Genomic DNA, 20,322 nt, shown 5'->3' on the forward strand with positions numbered 1-20,322 from the left:
CTGTTATACTGTATATATATATACTTATAATCAAAAAATAAATAGATGATACCGTTTTGTGGCTAACGAAATGCTTTTATTTGTGCGAGCTTTCGAGATACACTGATCTCTTCTTCCGGCGATGTTGTAACATAGCCAGAAGAAGAGATCAGTGTATCTCGAAAGCTCGCACAAATAAAAGCATTTCGTTAGCCACAGAACGGTATCATCTATTTATTTTTTGATTATTGAAGCTCGGCTAACACGGTACTGATACCTCTATATATTTATATATAGTTATTATTGTAATTTTTTATCTATTATTATTATCCCTGTATATTTATAAAACTCTATTCTATATCTATCTAATATTATTGTTATCGCTGTATATTTATATAACTCTATTCTATATCTATCTATTATTATTGTTATCGCTGTATATTTATATAACTCTATTCTATATCTATCTATTATTATTGTTATCGCTTTATAGTTATATAACTATTATTACAGTATTATATATATTTAGCCATACGGTAGGCCTGAGCATAAATTATGTACTGTACTTGTGGCCTACTGTAACTTATTTTGTTTCCTGTAGGGAGACAACTTTTCTGGTTGACTAAATAAGTGAAGAGAATGATGAAAAGAGTGCCTAAAGGGTCAAAGACACTGTGCATAAAAATCCCAATCTAACCATATCAGAGACCAGCATCAAGAAGATGAGACGCAGAATTGGATGGAAATATGGACATGTGAGGTTAGTACTGGACAGTACAGGAGGTAAAAGTGTGGTTTAATAAACTGTACAGTACCTATAAAATTATTCCTTGTCATTACAGAGCGTACCCTATGATAAGGGACGTCAACAAGATCAAGAGAGTGGTCCAGGCACAGGCATGGATGGTGAAAAATTTCACAATGGTGAAAAATTTCAGGATTGCATCTTTACTGATGAGTCTAATGTATAGCTGGAGAGATTTGCCAACTTTCCATTCCACAAAAAAGGACACATATCTATGAAGCCCAAAACAACCAGTGAAGATGCATGTGTGGGTGCCATCTATAGGCGTGGACCAGGATGCATCGTCATCTTTGACGGTAAAATAAGGCACAAACTCACACACTGTTGCCTTATGACTGTACTGTACAATTGTGCAGTATTTTGAGCACTTTTCTTTTCTTGTTTCAGGAATCATGGATAAAGCTTTTTTCCAAGAGCAAATAGTGTCTGAGATTGTGGAATACATCACACGTGAATTCCCAGATGGTCACCGTTTCTACCAGGACAACGATCCCAAGCACACCGCGTCTTTTGCGCCTATTCTTGCCTGCGGTATCAACTGGGTGAAGACGGCAGCGGAGTAAGTACAGTAACCGTGTCTCATTTTTTCCCACTGTTTACTGTGTATCTCTTTAACTACTTTTTTCCTTTTTTTCCCCCTCCAATGACAGATCGCCAGACTTCACTCCTATCGAAATGTTCTGGCATCAGCTAAAGGATTATATCTGCAAAGTGGTGAAACCCTTCAAAATGATGAGTTGTTGAAAGGTATACTGAGTTTTTGTAATGATGTACTCACCGTGGAACGATGTAATAAATATATCGACCATATTGTGACTGTGTTGCAGATTGTGATACAGCGTAATGGGCATGCATCAGGAAGGTAGTATGGTACAATACTGTACTGTAGTATGGTAAGTACAGGCACACTAAGTACAGTACGATACAGGTAAGTATGGCACAGATTGTTTTACAGTATACAGCATGCACTTAACTGCACTAATTTTTTTCTTTTCAGAGAGAGCTGCACTCACAATCTTGTTACAAAGTATATTACAGTAGTTATACTGTAGTTCCAGTATACAGTAGTTTGACAGTAGTAACTGCATAGTCCAATATGGAGTAGCTATACTGTACACAATGCCATTATATGCACTTAACTGCACTATTTTTTTCTTTTCTGAGAGAGCTGCACTACCAATCTTGTTACAAAGTATTTTACTGTAGTCATACAGTAGTTCCAGTAAACAGTAGTTTGACAGTAGTAACTGCATAGTCCAAAATGGAGTAGCAATACTGAACACAATGTCATTATACTGTATGCACTTACTGTAACTGCACTAAATTTTTCTTTCCTTTTCAGAGATAGCTGCACTAAAAAAGGACGGGCGGGGGGAGGGGGGTATCATGTGTGAATTGTGCGAACTGTGTGTATTGTGTAGCTACAGTACAGTCATGATTTACACAAAAAAAACCCTCTCTCAATGAACTACAGAATGCAATGTGGCCATGAAGAACAGGAGAAAGACTAAAAAAAAATATTGCTGTTTTTATTACTTTAAATGTGCATTATTCATGATTATTTGTATTTTTCATTCTTCCATGATTATCCACCGGCCCTCAGTTTTCAACTGACAGAAGAACTACAGTACATGTACAAAAAAGATAAAGACTGAATTTTTTTATTATTCATGATTATTTGTATTTTTTATTCCTGATAAAATAAAATAAATATTTCATTATATTCACGATAATCATAATCATTGAAACCTACCCCCCCCCCCCCCAAAGAAAAAGAAAGAATGACAAAAATTGGTAATTTATAAAAAAAAAAATTCAGATGATGGTTTTTTTAAATCTCTTTTTTTTTCTTTGAACTTTATATTCACTTTGAATGTGTGTGTGTGGGGGGGGGGGGGTGATTCTTCAATAAGGCTTTGGGTTTGTGTGTGAAGTGCTTAGGGGTGGGCTACACTACTTACTGTAGTTGCCAAGAAGGGTTTATCAGATTAACATTTTAAATTCCGAGGGTGTGGATACACATTTCTATTCATTACATTCATCTAAACAGTACAGTACGTTATAAACCTCACAAGTATACACTAGTTTCTGTAGTTGCCAAGAAGGGCTAATCAGATTAATCTATTAAATTTGAGAAGGAATTATCACACGTGCGCATGCGTTACCCTAAACAAAGCCTCAAAGGGTTGGGGGGGTAGATGCATGAGTCATATGAATTACACGCAGGCGCAACGATGTGACACCAGGCTCAGGACGATTAAAACCACAAAGCCAACCATTAGAAAATGAATGGTCTGTGAGAGGGGTTGATAAGAAGTTGTAATCCTTGAGCCTTGTGTGTGTGTGTGGGGGGGGAGGGGGGTAAAGCTGCATGAAGGATTACATGTACTGTCGTTCAAAGAAATATCTTCAACAGGTCACCATAATATTTTGATCCCCACACCCCCAAATAAATAAAAATCACATAAACAAAGCATGTGCATGACTAGTGTTGCATTAAAAAGCTACAGTACTGATTGAATATCAGAATATCAAAAAAAAATTATGCAGGCACATGTCTAGAAACAAAACCAAAAAAACAACATTATTTTTTTTATTTTTTTTTCAGACTTAAACTTCTAAATTAATGTGAAGTTATACACGCATGCGCTGAAATGTGACACCAGGCTCTGTACGTTATACACGCAGGAATGTGATGACAGGTTCGGGAAGATTAAAGCCAGAAAGCCATCCATTCCAAGGAATGGTGTGGGAGAGGTATACTGGAGATAAGAAGTTGAAATAGTACTTTAGCCTTTTGTGTGCGCGGGGGCGAGAGGGAGAGCGCTGTATGCACCGAAAATGTGATACTGTAACACACCTATGCGTTTCAACAATGTTCAAATAGACATACAGTACTGTACAGTACACGCATAATATAAAAACAGTATGAAAATAAGTAAAAGTATTGATTACTAAATAATACAGTACATATAGAAATGTGATCATTTTATATTCGAAGAAGACGCAACGTTATATATATACAGTAGCTCGCGAAAGCCCACATGTGTTTTTAGACGGTATTGCAGTATAGCAGACAGTGCTAAAAATCAGAGCGCTAACATACCGGAAATCGTTCCTGAAAAAAAGAAAACAGACCAGATCTGGCCGCGGTTGTCAGAGCGACGCGGCTATAGCCACATTAGGATAAAGGCGGTCGTAGCTGTATTTTCCTGTCGTCGGTGTCCTGAACGAAAGCCAAAATATGCCTATTATGTTTAATACACTATTTGAGAGCGACTTTCATTCATCAATTTTTATAAAAAGTTATAAAAAGTTATAAAAATTACGTTCTGGCCGTTTAATATGTTCCTATCTGAACTATGCGCACAGCAAGTTTCAGCGCGCTAGGAGCTTTCTAACCAAAGTTAGTCAACAGCCGTTTTTATTCCTTAAGTGCTGAACTTAAAAACGTTTTTACTCTCGCCACCTTATATTTGGTGGGAGATACACTGAACCCCTACACTGTGTTCTGGGGGTTTGGGCATATACCTGGGGACAATAGAATGGGATTTCCCCCTGCCTGGTCTTACTCTTCTGGTCTGTGCTGAAGCAGGGAGATCTGGCTCTGAGCTGCAAACTGCTTCCTAGGGAGGATTTTGTCTGGTGGTCTACGTCTTCATGTCTCCAGGAATCTGGTAGGATTCCTGGGTACATGTTTGGGGGTAACCATCAAGTCTGCCCCATTCTACCCAAACACACCCTTACAACACTTTACAATAAAATCATCCCTGAAACTCATGCTCTGTGAATCCCTTCTGGTTGGCACTCCTGGAACAGTAAAACACACCCATATATCTTTATTGAAATACAGTGCACATGCCATAACTGGGTTGCAGAGCTGACACTTCAAACTCCCCAAATTGGCTCAGGTGCACCCAGCCAGGCATAATACCTTTATTATTGGCCTGTACCCCCTCACTGTCACAATCATTCTACCCACTGAGTGCCATGTTTAATGAGTCAGGAATCAAAAAGCATGTGTGTTTCTCAGCAGGTCTTTTCCCCAGACCTTAACATGCCACGGTATGCCTCTGAAGTGAGGGCATACTGGCACAACAATAAAGCCTTCACATTCTGGTAATAGTTGCTGTCTGTTGACGGGATCCCCTGGAAGGCCTGCAGCCACAAAACCCCGTCCAATTCTAGCAAACGGAACTGGAGACATTGATCCTCAAATACCTTGAATCCCTCAATGTTGTCTGTGTCATCTACAAACTTGCTGAAGCTGTAGTGTGACAACATTGGCAGGGGAGGTTGGTCAGGTTTCCGCTGGGGTCTTCGAGGCTGTGATATTGAGGGGGGACCCAGGCCATTAATAAAGGTATTTGGCCCGGCTGGGTGCCCCTGAGCCATATGGGGGAATTGTGATTGTCAGCTCTACAACCCAATCATGGCATGTAACTGCATTTGTAATGAAGGTGTATGTGTATTCTTACTGCTCCAGGAGTGTCAACCAGCAGAGATGTGCAGCGCGTGAGTTTCAGGGGTGATTTTACGGTGAAATGTTGTCAGGGTGTGTTTGGGTAGAAGGGGGCCAGTGTTGCGGGTTACCTCGAAACATTTACTCAGAAATCCCCCCAGATTCATGAGGACATGAGGAACACAGACCACCAAATAAAATCCTCCCTAGAAAGCAGTGCTTGCAGGCCAAGACATTAAGAACGGCAGGGAACTGAATTGCATTACACGTCCCGGTATATGCCCAAACCCCAGAAACCAGTGTGGGGTTCAGTACATCTCTCACCAAGTATGAGGTGAAGAGAGTTATAGGTGTTTTAAGCTAAATTGTAGTGTGTCAGTTCTGCTAGTCAGTGATGGATGTAATACTGTAATTGTATTAAAAACCATCTGTGTGTCTCCCATCAGGGATAAGGTGGCAAGAATCATATCATGTTTTAAATGCATCGGTTTATGGAACAGTGTTTCCCTGAAAACCGCGCAATGGAAAAAAGTGTTTCAAAAAGCAATAACACAGTACAGCACATAGCGTTTAGCTAACTTCAGCTAGGAAGGTCCAGGAACGCTGAGTTTTGCTGTGAGTGCTGCAGGAGTAAAATCATTATAAAGGTTATGCCGCAATTTTTATAAAGGTATATAAAAATTGATGTATAAAAGTCCTCAAGGGTTATCTTCTTGGTAAAGTAATGTTCAGAAGAAGTCATTCAGTGTGGATGAAGGTCCATTTGCGTAGGAAACAGAGGAAGCTACCCCGCCCCTAAGCTTCAAAGGACCAGTTTCAAAGGCCGTCCAGGATATGAAGTGTTAACCATGTGTTAGCAAGGGTATGGAAGTGTTAGATGCAGTATTAGCAAGAGTAAGGAATCCATTCCTGGGTTTGGCTGGAGCTCACTCCTGCAGAGTTGGTGAGCTCTCAGACAATTCTCACCTTGGATTTTCAAGCACTATCACCTGTGCTTGCAATCACTGCAGCTCTGTCTCTCTGCTCTGGCATTGGAGGAATTCCCACACATACCTCTCTTGGGATTGGATATCTGCCCTTCTTATACTGGGCTTCCCCTTTTCCTCATTGCTGAGCATAAACCAAGATTCACTTGGATGTAACTGTGTTTGCTACAAACACACCTGCCTTAGCCTTGTTCCTGAGACCTGCTGCATTCACCCCATGCAGAGGTCTGGTTCCTGTACTGAAGCGCTGGATCCCCAGTGCTAGTCTTTACTTGTTCCTGAGATCTGCTGCATTCACCACAGGCAGAGGTCTGCTTCCTGGTTCCTATACTGAAGCGCTGGAACCCCAGTGTCACGGTGGACCAAAACTTATCAACACTTTTTATATTTTTGGGATTCTCAACTGAACACGACAAGGAGGCAAAATAAATGATCATTTATTTCCATGATAGACAAACACATGACAGCTTCAGAATACACTTCATACAACACTTACTGGGATGGGGAAACAAAATAAATTGTCCTTTGCAAGAAAGCGCAAGAAATGCAGTCTCTGATTTAAAGTCTGTTTGGCCAAGATCGCAAGTTGCCGATCTAATATCTCCGCCAAATGAAGAAAATTCATAGTAGTTCATAAGAATTAGATCGGGAGTCACCAGGGCTAATGAATTCCTGAGTTTGGGGTAAATTCTTGGTTGAGATTTTATTAACCCCTTGCATCCTGGAACCGCTACCGCTGTACTCGAACAGAATCTTGTACAAAGTTTGGTTCCGTCATGAATCACACCGGGGATAGCTCGGCAGGCATGTTTATAGGGTTCACAGACCTATCTCTAACATGCAGACCCAAGTCCCTCTGTGGGAACATTTAACCCACCAATCTCCGATTTGCCTGTAGTTTGCAAAATGGGCAAAAAAAGGCTTTCCGGTTTGCAACGCGCATGTGTCAGTCTGACACCCACACGGTTTAGCATACCTGGGGTACACCCCTTATCTGGTGACCCTTAGTCTGGGGTTTAGCTCCAAGGTGTGAATGGCTCATGCTGAGTACCGGGATCTGACACTCAGCAACATCCCGGCCATTGTCACACTTTGGATCTCTGAGGCTTTTCATCGCTGTACTTCTGCGCTCACAACGCCATCTTGTGCCTGAAAACCTAATAGCACACTTTGTATGTAATTCTATTATGGCAAGAAGGGAATAGGGTGTAATATGGGGGTAAGAAGGCTGGGACAGGGCGAAATACATCAGTGCCATGCATATACTTTTAACCCCTTGACTCCCAATGCGAGTTGGGGTTAATCAGCCGGGTATAATACCTTTATTAAGGGCCTGATTAACACCCCCATCACCACACCAACCTCACTCAAAGCACAGGATCTGCCCTGACCACCTCGTCCGGAGGTTGGGCTGGCCGGCCAGCTCTTGAAGTTATGATTTCATGAGGACTGTCCTGGCGGGAAAGGCCATCAGCATTGCCATGCTCTCTGCCCTTCTTGTGCTGGATATTAATGTCAAATTTCTGTAAGGCAAGACTCCAGTGCAAGAGTTTAGCATTTTCCCCCGACACTTTCTGTAACCAACTTAACGGATTGTTGTCTGTGATTACTGTAAACAGTCTGCCATACAGATATGGCTGTAATTTTCTTAAAGCCCATACTATGGCCAGACAAACTTTTTCAATGGTGGCATAAGCCACCTCTCTAGGCAGCAGCTTGCGGCTCAGAAACACCACTGGGTGTTCACTGCACTCCTCCCCCGCTTGGCTGAGTACAGTACCAATGCCATAATTAGAGGCATCAGTCAGCACCAAGAACTTCATTGCATATTCTAGTGCAGTAAGAATAGGGGCACTGGCATGTGCAGTCTTCAATGCCTGAAAGAAGACCTCAAAGGCAGGAGACCAGACTACCAGCACAAACTGTCGCTTCTGGATAAAGTCAGTCAGGGGTTTGGCAATGGCGCTATACTTAGGGACAAACATTCTGTAGTAGCCTGTGGTGCCTAAGAAAGCCATAACCTGCTTCTTGGTTTTGAGAATGGGCCACTTCACTATTGCTTCCACCTTATCTGGTTCTGGCTTAAGATGCCCGCCACCCATCCGGTGCCCTAGGTACAGTGCCTCTGCCATCCCTACTAAGCACTTGGTGGGTTTCAATGTGAGTCCCGATTCCCTAATCCTGGATAGCACCGTAGCTACATGCAATAAATGTGAGTCCCACGAATTACTAAAGACAGCAACGTCGTCCAGGTATGCCCTTGCAAACCTTTGCAAACTGTCACGTTGGACCAGAACTTATCAATACTTTTTATATTTTTGGGATTCTCGATTGAACACGACAAGGAGGCAAAATAAATTGTCATTTATTTCCTTGATAGACAAAAACACGACAGCTTCAGAATACACGTAATACAACACTTACTGGGATGGGAAAACAAAATAAAATGTCCTTCGCAAGAAACCGCAAGAAATGCAGTCTCTGGTTTAAAGTCCATTTGGCTAGATCGCAAGTTGCCGATCTAATATCTCCGCCAAATGAAGAAAGTTCATAGTAGTTCGTAAGAATTTGTTCGGGAGTCACCAGGGCTAATAAATTCCTGAGTTTGGGGTAAATCCTTGGTTGCGATGTTATTAACCCTTGCGTCCTGGAACCGCTACAGATGTACGCGAACAGAATCTTGTGCAATGCTTGGTTACGTCATGAATCACATCTGAATCACACTGGGGATAGCTCGGCGGGCAGTTTTATAGTGTTCACAGACCTATCAATAACATTCCCCTCCGTGGGAACACTTAACCCACCAATCTCCGATTTGCCCGTAGTTTGCAAAACCGGGCAAAAAGGCTTTCCTGTTTGCACCGTGCATGTGTTAGCTTGACACCCATGTGACTTAGCATACCTGGGGTACACCCTTTTCCTGGCGACCCTTGGTCTGGGGTTTGGCTCCAAGGTGTGATTGGCACATGCTGAGTACCAGGATCTGGCACTCAGCAACATCCCGGCCACTTTCACAGTTTGGACCTCTGAGTCTTTTCATTCCCGGCACTCCACTAGACTTACAGTCTCCCACTGAACAGGGGTCTTTGAAGTATAGGAAGGAAAATTGCCTCAGCTCATTGACCCCTGGCATATTTACATGCCAAAGGGTTTTTTCCCATGCTCACAGAAAAAACTGTCCCTGCCTGTACATTTTAAACTTACAGTATTAGACACTTTATTAAAACAATATGTTCTAGGTGTACCACAACTGTCATTTTTATATGTGGGTGAGTGGTTTATTTATTTAGACTTGCACACCAAAAATTAGAGTGCTAGCTGCCTGCGTTCCAGAGTTAGCCAGCATAATTGAAAGGCTTGCCGATGGGAAGCCAAGTTCACCTACTTCTCACGTGAATTGACCGACTTCACACGGCAATAGACTTTCTGCCTTTCAAGTTACAGGAGCTAACAAGGTACAGATACATTTTATCGGTAAACCACGTCACCCTTAACCGCAAGCCACTTATTCAATTGACTTGCGGTTACAGAGCCGAATGCTTGGAAATGTATACCCATACATCAAACAGACCACCCAGCGCCAGCCACGCTTATTCAATCAGCACTGGCTTCGGTGCTCACAACGCCATCTTGTGCCTAAATAGATTATACAGTAGCACACTTTGCATTTATTTCTATTACTGCAGGCAGGGAGCAGCCTGCAAAATGGTGATAAAAAGCTGGGAAAGGGGCAAATACATTAGTGTTATGCATATACTTTTAACCCCTTCACTCCCACTACTAGGTGGGGTTAATCAGCCGGGTATAATACCTTTATTAATGGCCTGATTAACCCCACTCTCGCCACAGGTAATCCAAATCCCTCACACCGGGTTTAAATTCGTGGACAGCCCCAGGTCCAGTAATGACCTGATTGTTTGTCCATCTTTGCTTGGTGGCACTTACTTTTAGTGACAGAGAGAACCTGCGATTGTCCTGCTTTGTGTAACTGTGTCACTACTTGTTTTGAGATCTCGCAATTTATGAGTTTCTCTTTATGCTATTAATCCCCACAGGACTTTACAGCATTAAGCTCAATTATCCCACCACTACCACTAGTAAATAAACCTGTCATGGGAGACAGGGCAATTGACACCATTTTACAAGGATTATTCACAGAGCAAAATAAGGTAATTAATTAAATTGATGTTTATTCGCACAAATTTGCTTACACAAAGTGGAACACATAATACAGACAAAAATACAAACTTACTTGGTGTCTGGGGTCGAAAACTAGACTTTCTTATGTGCAGGGTGTCACGGGAGACCAGGCATTTACACCTTTTTTCCAGAATCATTCATTCAGCAAAACGTGTAAAGTTAAATTAAATGTATCACATGAAAAGGCATACACACAATGATACACAAACTATATAAGAAAAGACACACTTACTTGGGTCTTGTGGTGAAAATTAGACTTTCCTAGGTGCAGGGACCTCTAAATATGAAGTTTCCCCTGCCCGAGACTTAGCCCGAAATTTCCTGGAATCCAAATCGTCAAGAAGTTCCAGACGCCACCTCTAACTTCTCTCCGGAGGACTTGATTTTGCTTGACCGGGAGTTAGCTCCAAATGTCCTGAAACTAAAATCGGTTTGAAATCCCAGCCAAGACCACCATGTTCAATTCTCAGAACTTGGCCGCCAAAAGTGGGACATAGAAAAAAATCCGGGCAGACTTTTCTGAAGCCGGTGTTCTGCTATTTGCACGAGAAGACTTTTAAAAAGCCTGCCCTTCTTCTTTCACTAGAAATCTCAACGTTCATTGGCTTAGGGGTTTCTTATAGTATTTTGGAGTTCATTCTCAAAATAATATAGCCAATCCAAGCTTGGGAACTTTCTTAAAGCCAATCAGAGCGATGCCGGTCTGGAAAGCCGGGTAAGCAGGTGTGACGGTGAAGGGGTTAACTAGGCTCACTAATTAAGGTTCAGCCCACTTGGTTACCCCTAATCCATGTGTTGAGGTCCTACAGCATCTGCTCTTGGACCCAGATGTCTGAAATGCATTACTTTGACTGTGTGCAAATTATGCAACTTTAAAGGTGTATTTGTGTTTTGCCTTTCCTGGTGTTCTGGGACCAGGAGATTTCTGGGCTGTAAGTTTCAGGGTGGGTTTGCCAGAGAAAGTCTTTACAGAATGTGTCTATGTATCGGGGTTCCTGAGTTATATAAAATATGGATCCAGGAATCGAGTGAGATTCAAGGATACCACCAAGCACATTTCTCTGACTCAGAAAACGTTCTTACGATTCACCGCCAGATTTACTGTTGCAGCATCTCCCAGACAAGGTAAACGGGCATGAAGGGGTTAATGTATACCTGCATCATACACGGGGATCCTAGTGTAAAAAGGGGTCCCTAGTATAAGGAGACCTTACTTATAGACCTACCCAGATACATGCCCAGGTACCCTTAACCTGGTATAGGGGTTCAGGGGATGATCCAGCTATGTGATATAGCTGAATGGTTTCTTGTGTGTAAAAAGATTTCAAATGTATTTTCTAAAGTGTGCCAAGAATGAGGCTAAATATATACACTCACTCCATCCCTGACACCAGCATAGGGACATACATCTTTATCATTTAAAAGACAGGAGACAGTATTGTACCTGCATCCTGGGCTAACAAAGGACTATCCGGCTACCATTTGCCAGATCCCAGACTCTGGAGCCTGGGCAGTTGGTGGGCTCAGAATGCAAAGAGGCAGAGGTGCCAGGTTGGTGCATGTCCATTTGCAGAATGAGAAAAGGTGCCCATCCGGCTTTACAATACCAGAAATTCAGTGATTGGCTGGCAGGGAAATTCCCACACTCTGATAGACTGTAGAGGTTTGTGAATGGGATACTGAAACCCATAAGGAGCCTTGCAGCCAATGAGGATGGCAGTTTCTAAGCGCCAAACCAACAGCGGCAAATTCAAAGATGCTCTGTACTGAATAGACGCGAGCCGGCTTCAAAGATTTTGACTCAAGAATTCTTCTATGTCCCACTTCTGAAGAACGTAGCGGTTGCGTCTGGCATTGCATGCTGAAATCTGGTCCAGGACTTTTGTGAGTACCTACCGGTCATTGGAAAGGGCTCCTACAGAGGTCATTTTTGTGAATTTCGTTTAAAGGATAGATTTATTCATTAGCCCCGTTCCCAGTTCCCAAGTTTGTTAACCCTATAAATTGTGTTACATTGTGGGTATGTCTTTTCCTGAAATAAATTACAATTTCTTTTACCTCCTTGCTTTGCTCAATCAATGATCCCAGTATAAAAAGGTGTTGATAAAGCTGGTGTCCTGTGACACTTTGCCCCATTTTGGGGGGATAGAGGAGGTGGAGGAAGGTTGGAGTTGGCCCAGGTGTTGGTTTTTAGGCATACAGGGAGGGTTGCAGGAGGATTTAATCCCTTCATTACCTTAGCGGTTACTATCGCTAAGGTAATCAAGGGGTTAACCCCTCCCGGTCCTCACCAGGTAGGCCTTAACACCCAACATGGACCATAAACCATCTTCACACACCTCTTATACCCCCAATAAATATTAAAATACTAATACTATCCAAAACACCCATTGATTGTCAGTGTGATTTCTTATGCCCTCAATGGGAAAAAAGAAAACCACAATGACAATGAATATGCACCCTAGTAGCCACCCCTCTACCCCCAACAACCCTGCCTCCCCCCCCCAAATCATACAGTACAGGAAGGGGCAAAATCCATATTATCCATAAATGGAAAATAGCACATTTGCCCATTAAAAATAAAACATTACCCAGCCAGTATATAGTAAATTAAAGTTGTACTTACCCCTGAAAGGATGAAGGCTGCCCTTGCTCTCATATTTGTCCTCCTCATCCTCCATGGGCAGCAACATTAAAATTTAAAAACGAACTACTGGCCACTAATCCCTTAATTACCTTAGTTGTTGGTAACTGCTATAATAATTAAGGGGTTAACCCCACCCGCTACCGATCTGGGAGGCCTCAACACCCTCTCCGGGGCAACCACCCCCACCCCCCTCTAGCCATTGATTGTCACAGTGGTAAACCATGCCCATAATATGGGTATGGATTTCCACAATGGCAATGAATGGGCAAACTAAAAAACAACCACAAAATAAAATACATTGCAATTCAATAAAAACAAACATTTGCCAACAATTAATTGATTGTCCCTGTGCTTATAGATACCCTCAAAGGGGCACAAATAAACATGTTGCCAGTCAATGGGCATCCTAAAACAAAAGAATGCAAATAAATAAAATACAATCAATGTGTTTCTTGCCTTTGCCAGAATAAAGATTCATCCTCCTCATCCAACAGTGGCACCAATTCTTGCCCCACAATACAATGATGTGAAGAAGTCCATGATCCTCAGTTGATTGAAGAGGAGTCTCTGTTTAGTAGTACTTTTTTCTTCTTTCTTTCTTCTTTCTTTCTTGTCTTCTTTCTTCTCGAACAGTTTCAGGAAATGTTGATCCAACAGCTTCTTGTGGTCAAATGAGATGTTGCAGACCTTATATAAGGCCTGTGACATCACATTTGACTGACAAATATTACATTCACAAATATTATTGGTTGATGAACCATGTGATGGTTGACATTTTTTTTAATGATGTGAAGTCATCCTAAAGGGATGGAATCCAGCTAATCAAGTAGCATATGCTTCCTTCCCATTGAAGATGATGTCACTTCAGCAAAAAAAATGAAATCAATCACATGATATACCAATCAATCAAATTGGTGGATGTACCACGTGATGCCTTTCCTATTTTGGAGGTAAGTGGCATCACCAGGGAGGGAGTCATGCTACCTGACTAGCTGGCGTCCCTCCCTTTAAGATGGCATCACAACATTTAAAAAAAGGAAGATATCACATGGTACATCCACCAATCAGTTTGGGAAATGTACTATTTGTCAGTAAAATGTGACATCACAGGCCTTATGTAACATCTATCAAGTCTCATTTGACCCCAAGCTGTCGGAAATATATCTTCTTGACGTGTTGAAGAAGAAACAAGAGAAAAAAGAAAGAAGAACTACTCACTGGTGCAGCTGAGGATGTTGTACGTCCTATTCTAACTGAGACTCTTGAGTTGAAAAACTCCCTCCTCAGTGTCACGGGAGACCAGTGCTTTTCACACAAAAATACCTGGATCCTTTGATTGAACAAAGCGTGAGATAAAATAAATTGTAACTTATTTACACAAGAAACACACACAGCTTGATTTACAAAATAACACGAATAAACACATACTGGGATGGGGCAAAACAAAATAAAATGTCCACGGAACGGAATCCACAGAAATCAAGTCTCTAGGCATCAATTCCCATATGTGGGGTTGCTGCACAAAAAGAGATGTGTAACTGGTCTTGGCTAGGGGCGTCGCTTGCAGCCCCTGTTTCTCTGCAGAAAGGAATATTTTTGTTCTGTCCTTGCAGGATTCGTTCTCCAATCCTTAGTTCTAATGAATTTTGAAGCAGAGAGCAATCCTTATGAAAGTGTGTAGCAGAATCTCTATCTTGTCTGCTTGAACTTTTATATATCAAAGCAGAAACCAACCTCCAAACATGCAGACAGTTTTATCAGCTTTCGCTAGATATTGTCAGAAAAGCAGCACTGTTCTTTTGGCTGGACACCAGTACTGTGTTTTCCTTAGAATTTTGTTCTGTCCTTGCAGGATTCGTTGTCCAATTCTTAGTTATAACGAACTTTTGAAGCAGGGTGCAATCCTTAGTTATGAAGTTATGACTTTTGCACCGCACGCTGTAGCTCAGATGAATGTTGTTACATGATGGAACTAACCCCTGACTGGCTGCACCAGACTTTTTTAAAACACCCAAAGCCTATCTGTATCATGTGCAGCCAATATTTTGCGTGGGAACCAATCATCCCACCTACCATTCTCTACAGAACCTGGCAGAGAGCTTCAGTATAGCAACTGAGCATATGCGATAAATGCCATATTTCCCCATTTGTCATGCTAGCCCCGCTGCCGTCTCAGCGCCTGAAAGTCTGCCATTTGCCAGGATGCTTATTGAGATTCTCTTCCTTCAACTCCTCCCTGTTACCCAATGGTTAACACCAAAATCTCCTGGCCTTTGAAGCTGGTCCTTTTAAGCTGAGAGGCGGAGTAGCTCCCTATGCAAATTGATTTTTATCCATACTAAATGACTTCCTTACTGTAATAAAAAAATAAACATTGGGGATTGTTAAAAGCCATTTTATTTTCTTCTTATTCAGAATAACATTGTTACAATAACCCATACATTTAAAACATGATCCTTGCCACCTTATCCCTGGTGGGAGGCACACAGACAATTCTGACACATTTTACAGGACTGCAGCGCTTAGTGGGCTGCAGAGCTGACACTTGACATTTACGCACTATGACGCAGGGGACCCTGTTACATGGCTTATACAGTTGATACATGGTATTAATCTCACCCCTTATTCCAGGGGGGAAAGACACTGGCATTTTGAATACATTTGCAGTATTATTACCCTCATTGGGTTGCAGAGCTGACACTCTACAATTCCCAATTTGGTTCAGGGGCACCCAGCCGGGCCAAATACCTTTATTAATGGCCTGGATAACCCTTCAGCATCACACCTCCCCACCTGAAAATGTAGGCGCTAGCATAACCGCCACATCTGGCGGTTTGCCGGACGGCACAGCTCTTGAAGTAACTGTTCAACAGGATGGTCCTTGTGAGATAGTTCAGCTGCACTACAGTGCCCACTGCCCTCCCCCCTACTGGGCTGAGTACAGTCCTGATACAATAGTCCGAGGCATCTGTCTGCATCCCAAACGTTTTAGAGAAATCGGGTGCAGTTGGGATCAGAGCACAGGTAAGTGTGGTCGTTAATGCCTGACCAGCAACTTTGCAGGTGGGGAGACCAGACAACCAGTACTGAGAGTCGCTTCTCGTTCCAGTCAGTCAGGAATTCAGTCACAGCACTGGGCTGTGGGACACACTTTCTGAAGTAGTCAGCGGTGCCCAGAAAAGTTAGATGCCCTCCATCCACACTGTGCCCTATGTACAACACCTCAGCCATCCCTACTAAGCACTTTGTGGATTTCACATTAAGCCCTGCTTTCCTTAGAGTTGTTATACAGTACAGGGGAAAAAATAATAATTGCGCCAACCGTATTTAAGTGAATTCAAGACTTCAGTCCCTCACAGAGTGTAATCCTGCTGCCCGAGTTTCTTAGAGGTGATTCACCAACCTCTATATATAACAGTCAAAAAAAGGAGGGGGGGTCCTCCGGCGCGTGGTTCCACTCGTGATTCCGGGACACATGCAAAGTAAAATAAAGAAAGGGACCACAATCAGGGGTGATTAAGACACAATAATGAACGTATGGAGTTCTATAAGGAACACACTTACATTTGGACAACAAATCTTCAAATGGGGATGGGGGGACCTCTTGATGGTACCTCAAAATAGGGAAGAGAAGGGAAACATAGTATAACACTGTTTATTAACAACAAATTAAAAAGAGATTGAAAACTCACAAGCGGCCAATAATTAATGGCATAGAGAGGAGGTGTCTCCAGACTTCACAGATCGTCCTCCAGAATATTTGGTCGTCTCTTGTGGATTCTGTTCCAGCTGGTGAGATGGTAATGCGAGGATGCAGTTAACAGCAGGGGGGTCTTCCGGAACTCGTGCACAGACCGGATTTCCTCCCGTTTGTCTCTCTCCTTTCCGCAGCTCCCGCCTTCCGCGCATGCGCATGCACTCCGGACGTAGTGCTGGCCAAACTGGAATTGTGCTCTCACTCTTCTGTACGGTGGCCTGTGATGCCCAAAGTCCATCAGACGCGTTTTACAAATTAGCTTCCTCTGTGACGTAGATTCATACGGGGTAACAGCACTATTTATATCCTGCAGATGTTAGCTTCCAGGATCCATGGGAGCGGTCTCAAAGCAGCAAATCAGCAGCGTGCAATCCACCAGGCAGGACAACAGGAACAGATGAAAAAGGCAGTGCACTGCCTAAAGATCAGGTGTGTTGATCCTCGCATTACCATCTCACCAGATGGAACAGAATCCACAAGAGACGACCAAATATTCTGGAGGACGATCTGTGGAGTCTGGAGACACCTCCTCTCTATGCCATTAATTATTGGCCGCTTGTGAGTTTTCAATCTCTTTTTAATTTGTTGTTAATAAACAGTGTTATACTATGTTTCCCTTCTCTTCCCTATTTTGAGGTACCATCAAGAGGTCCCCCCATCCCCATTTGAAGATTTGTTGTCCAAATGTACAGTAAGTGTGTTCCTTATAGAACTCCATACGTTCATTATTGTGTCTTAATCACCCCTGATTGTGGTCCCTTTCTTTATTTTACTTTGCATGTGTCCCGGAATCACAAGTGGAACCACGCGCCGGAGGATCCCCCCCCCCTTTTTTTGACTGTTATACAGTACATAATTCTCTTTATGTAATGTTAAATGTTAATCTTAATTGAGTTATAAATAGCCTCTTTAGAGATGTTAGGTAAAGAAACACATTTCTCACACTCAAACTCAAAGTGTTTGGAAAAAACTATAGATTAGTTGTAATAATGCACAGCAAATGAATGTGTCAGCAGAAGTCTTACAGCATTTTAGATTTCAATCAAACCTTCCTAGTTTTGGGTTGACTGCTTTCTAATTTTTAATACTGCCAAGCATTTTAACTTACTGAACCTAGAGTATGCAAAATGATTTGATTTGTATTGTAATTTTCTAGTCTTGCTATTCATGCGGAATTCAGACCCAGTGATATTCAGAACCAAAGCATATTTAAAAAGCATTATTTCACCAACTACTTTATTGTATGTCAAATAACTCATATTTAGCAATGTTTCATATTTTAGGAATATTCGGGAAGCTACTGTATGATGAATGTGCCATATTCAACAGATTGTGCAATATTTTTAGCAGCCATTTTCCCAAAGAAGAAACTCTGTTTTTTGGTAAATAGTAGACACGTTTAAAAAATGCCATATCTCTAATATAGTTATGAAGAACTAATGATATGTATTCATGTTTATGTAAAATAACTTCAAGTGTTCATTAGAGCTTCTTTTTATCAAAGATTCTGGTCAATACTTTGTAGCTCCTCTGAGGCTAAGCATTTGATCAAACTGGAATATAAAAGATTAAATTCCTCAGCTAATTACATGCCTGAAGGCACATTAACAATGCAAGTGTCAATTCACCATTAAAAATCCTTTTTGAATTTTTAACACAAAACTGATAGGAGTGCATAGGAGTGCAGCCAAGGCACAAAAGTGTAAAGAGTTATATTTTCTCCAGATGTCCTAACTGCATTACTGTGACTGTGTGCAAATTATGCGACATTTAAGATTTCTGTGTGTTTTGGCTTTTCTGGGATGCTGGGATTAGGAGATTTCTAGGCTGTAAGTTTCTGAGTGGGTTAGTCAGAGAAAGTCTTTAAAGAATGTGGCTATGTATCGGGGTTCCAGAGTTATGGGATACCCCAGGAATTGGATCCAGGAATCGAGTGAGATTCTCGGATGCAACAAAGCACATTTCTTCAGTCAAACTCTGACTCTGAAAGCGCTATTACGACTCACTGCCAGGATTCCTGCTCTAGCATCTTCCAGAAAAGATAACCAAGCATGGAGGGGTTAATGTATACCTGCATTCACCAATGGGTCCCTAATAGACAGAAGGGTCCCTAGTATAAATAGTGGTACCCAGATGCATGCCCAGATACCCTGCACCTAGTATAGGAGTTCAGGGGGCATTCTAGCTATGTAATAAAGCTGAGAGTGATTCGTGTGTGTTAAAGTTTTAAAAGCTATTTTGCTAAAGTGTGCCAGGTATGAGGCTAGTGAGCGTAGGTGCTATATACACTCACTCCATCCCTGACACCAAAACAGAGACATATATTTTACCACACATAAGACAGGGCACAATATATTTTATTAAAAGATTATATTTAATAGGTATATGTACTGGTAACCTGTAAATGAACTGTGGGATTTCCAAGTCATGGATTCCAAGCAGACCAGATGGCTACAAAGCTTTGTGCCTATCGGTCTGTGAGAAGTCAGGACTTGAAAGCTTCAGGGATGCCAAGGTGTTAGAACAGGAGGGGTACTGCAGTTCTGCTTGAGTACCCACATCTTGGGCTAACACAGGGCTATCCGGCCACCATTTGCCAGGTCCCAGACTCTGTGGAGCCTGGACAGCAGGGGGGCGGGGGTGAGTATAGAAAGAGGCAGAGGTGCCAGGTTGATGCATGTCCCTTTGCAGAATGAGAAAAGGTGCCCACCCGGCTTTACACGTTACCGGCAAATCGGTGATTTGCTGGCAGGGAAATTCCCAAGCTCTGACAGGCTGTAGATGATGGTGAAGGAGACACTGAAGCCCATAAAGGGTCTTGCAGCCAATTAGGGGCACATATTCTTATCGTCAAACCAACAGTGGCAAATTCAAAGATGCTCTGTACTGAATAGACGCGAGCAAGCTTCAAGGATTTTCAACTCAGAAAAGTTTCTGCTTTTGAGAACGTAGCAGTCACGTCTGACATTTCATGCCGAAATCAGTTCCAGGACTTTCGTGAGTACCTACCGGTCAAGGAATAGGGCTCCTACAGAGGCTATTTTTGTGAATTTCGTTTAGTGGATAGATTTATTCGTTAGCCCCGTTCCCAGTAAATGTGTTAACCTTGTAAATTGTGTAACATTGTGTGTATGTCTTTTCCTGAAATAAATTACAATTCATTTTACCACCTTGCTTTGCTCAGTCAATGATCCCGGTATTAAAAGGTGTTAATAAACCTTGTCTCCTGTGACAAGAGAGACAAACATATAATTTAGATATATATATATAAAATGGGGGATATTGATATTCTGATATGCTCCAGCTCCTGCAATGGAGACACAATGACATGAAGAACCAATTAATCTGGGGGATGTTTTATATGATCATTGAATGGATGAGCTATAATAACTATTTTACAACTCACTACAGTGACCGGTACAGTGAACAGCTACAGTGTGGTGCACAACAATTATAAGACACATATAGCATGAGAAATTAGGCTGC

This window comes from Ascaphus truei, chromosome 1, assembly GCF_040206685.1.
Source record: "Ascaphus truei isolate aAscTru1 chromosome 1, aAscTru1.hap1, whole genome shotgun sequence".
Lineage (NCBI taxonomy): Eukaryota > Metazoa > Chordata > Amphibia > Anura > Ascaphidae > Ascaphus > Ascaphus truei.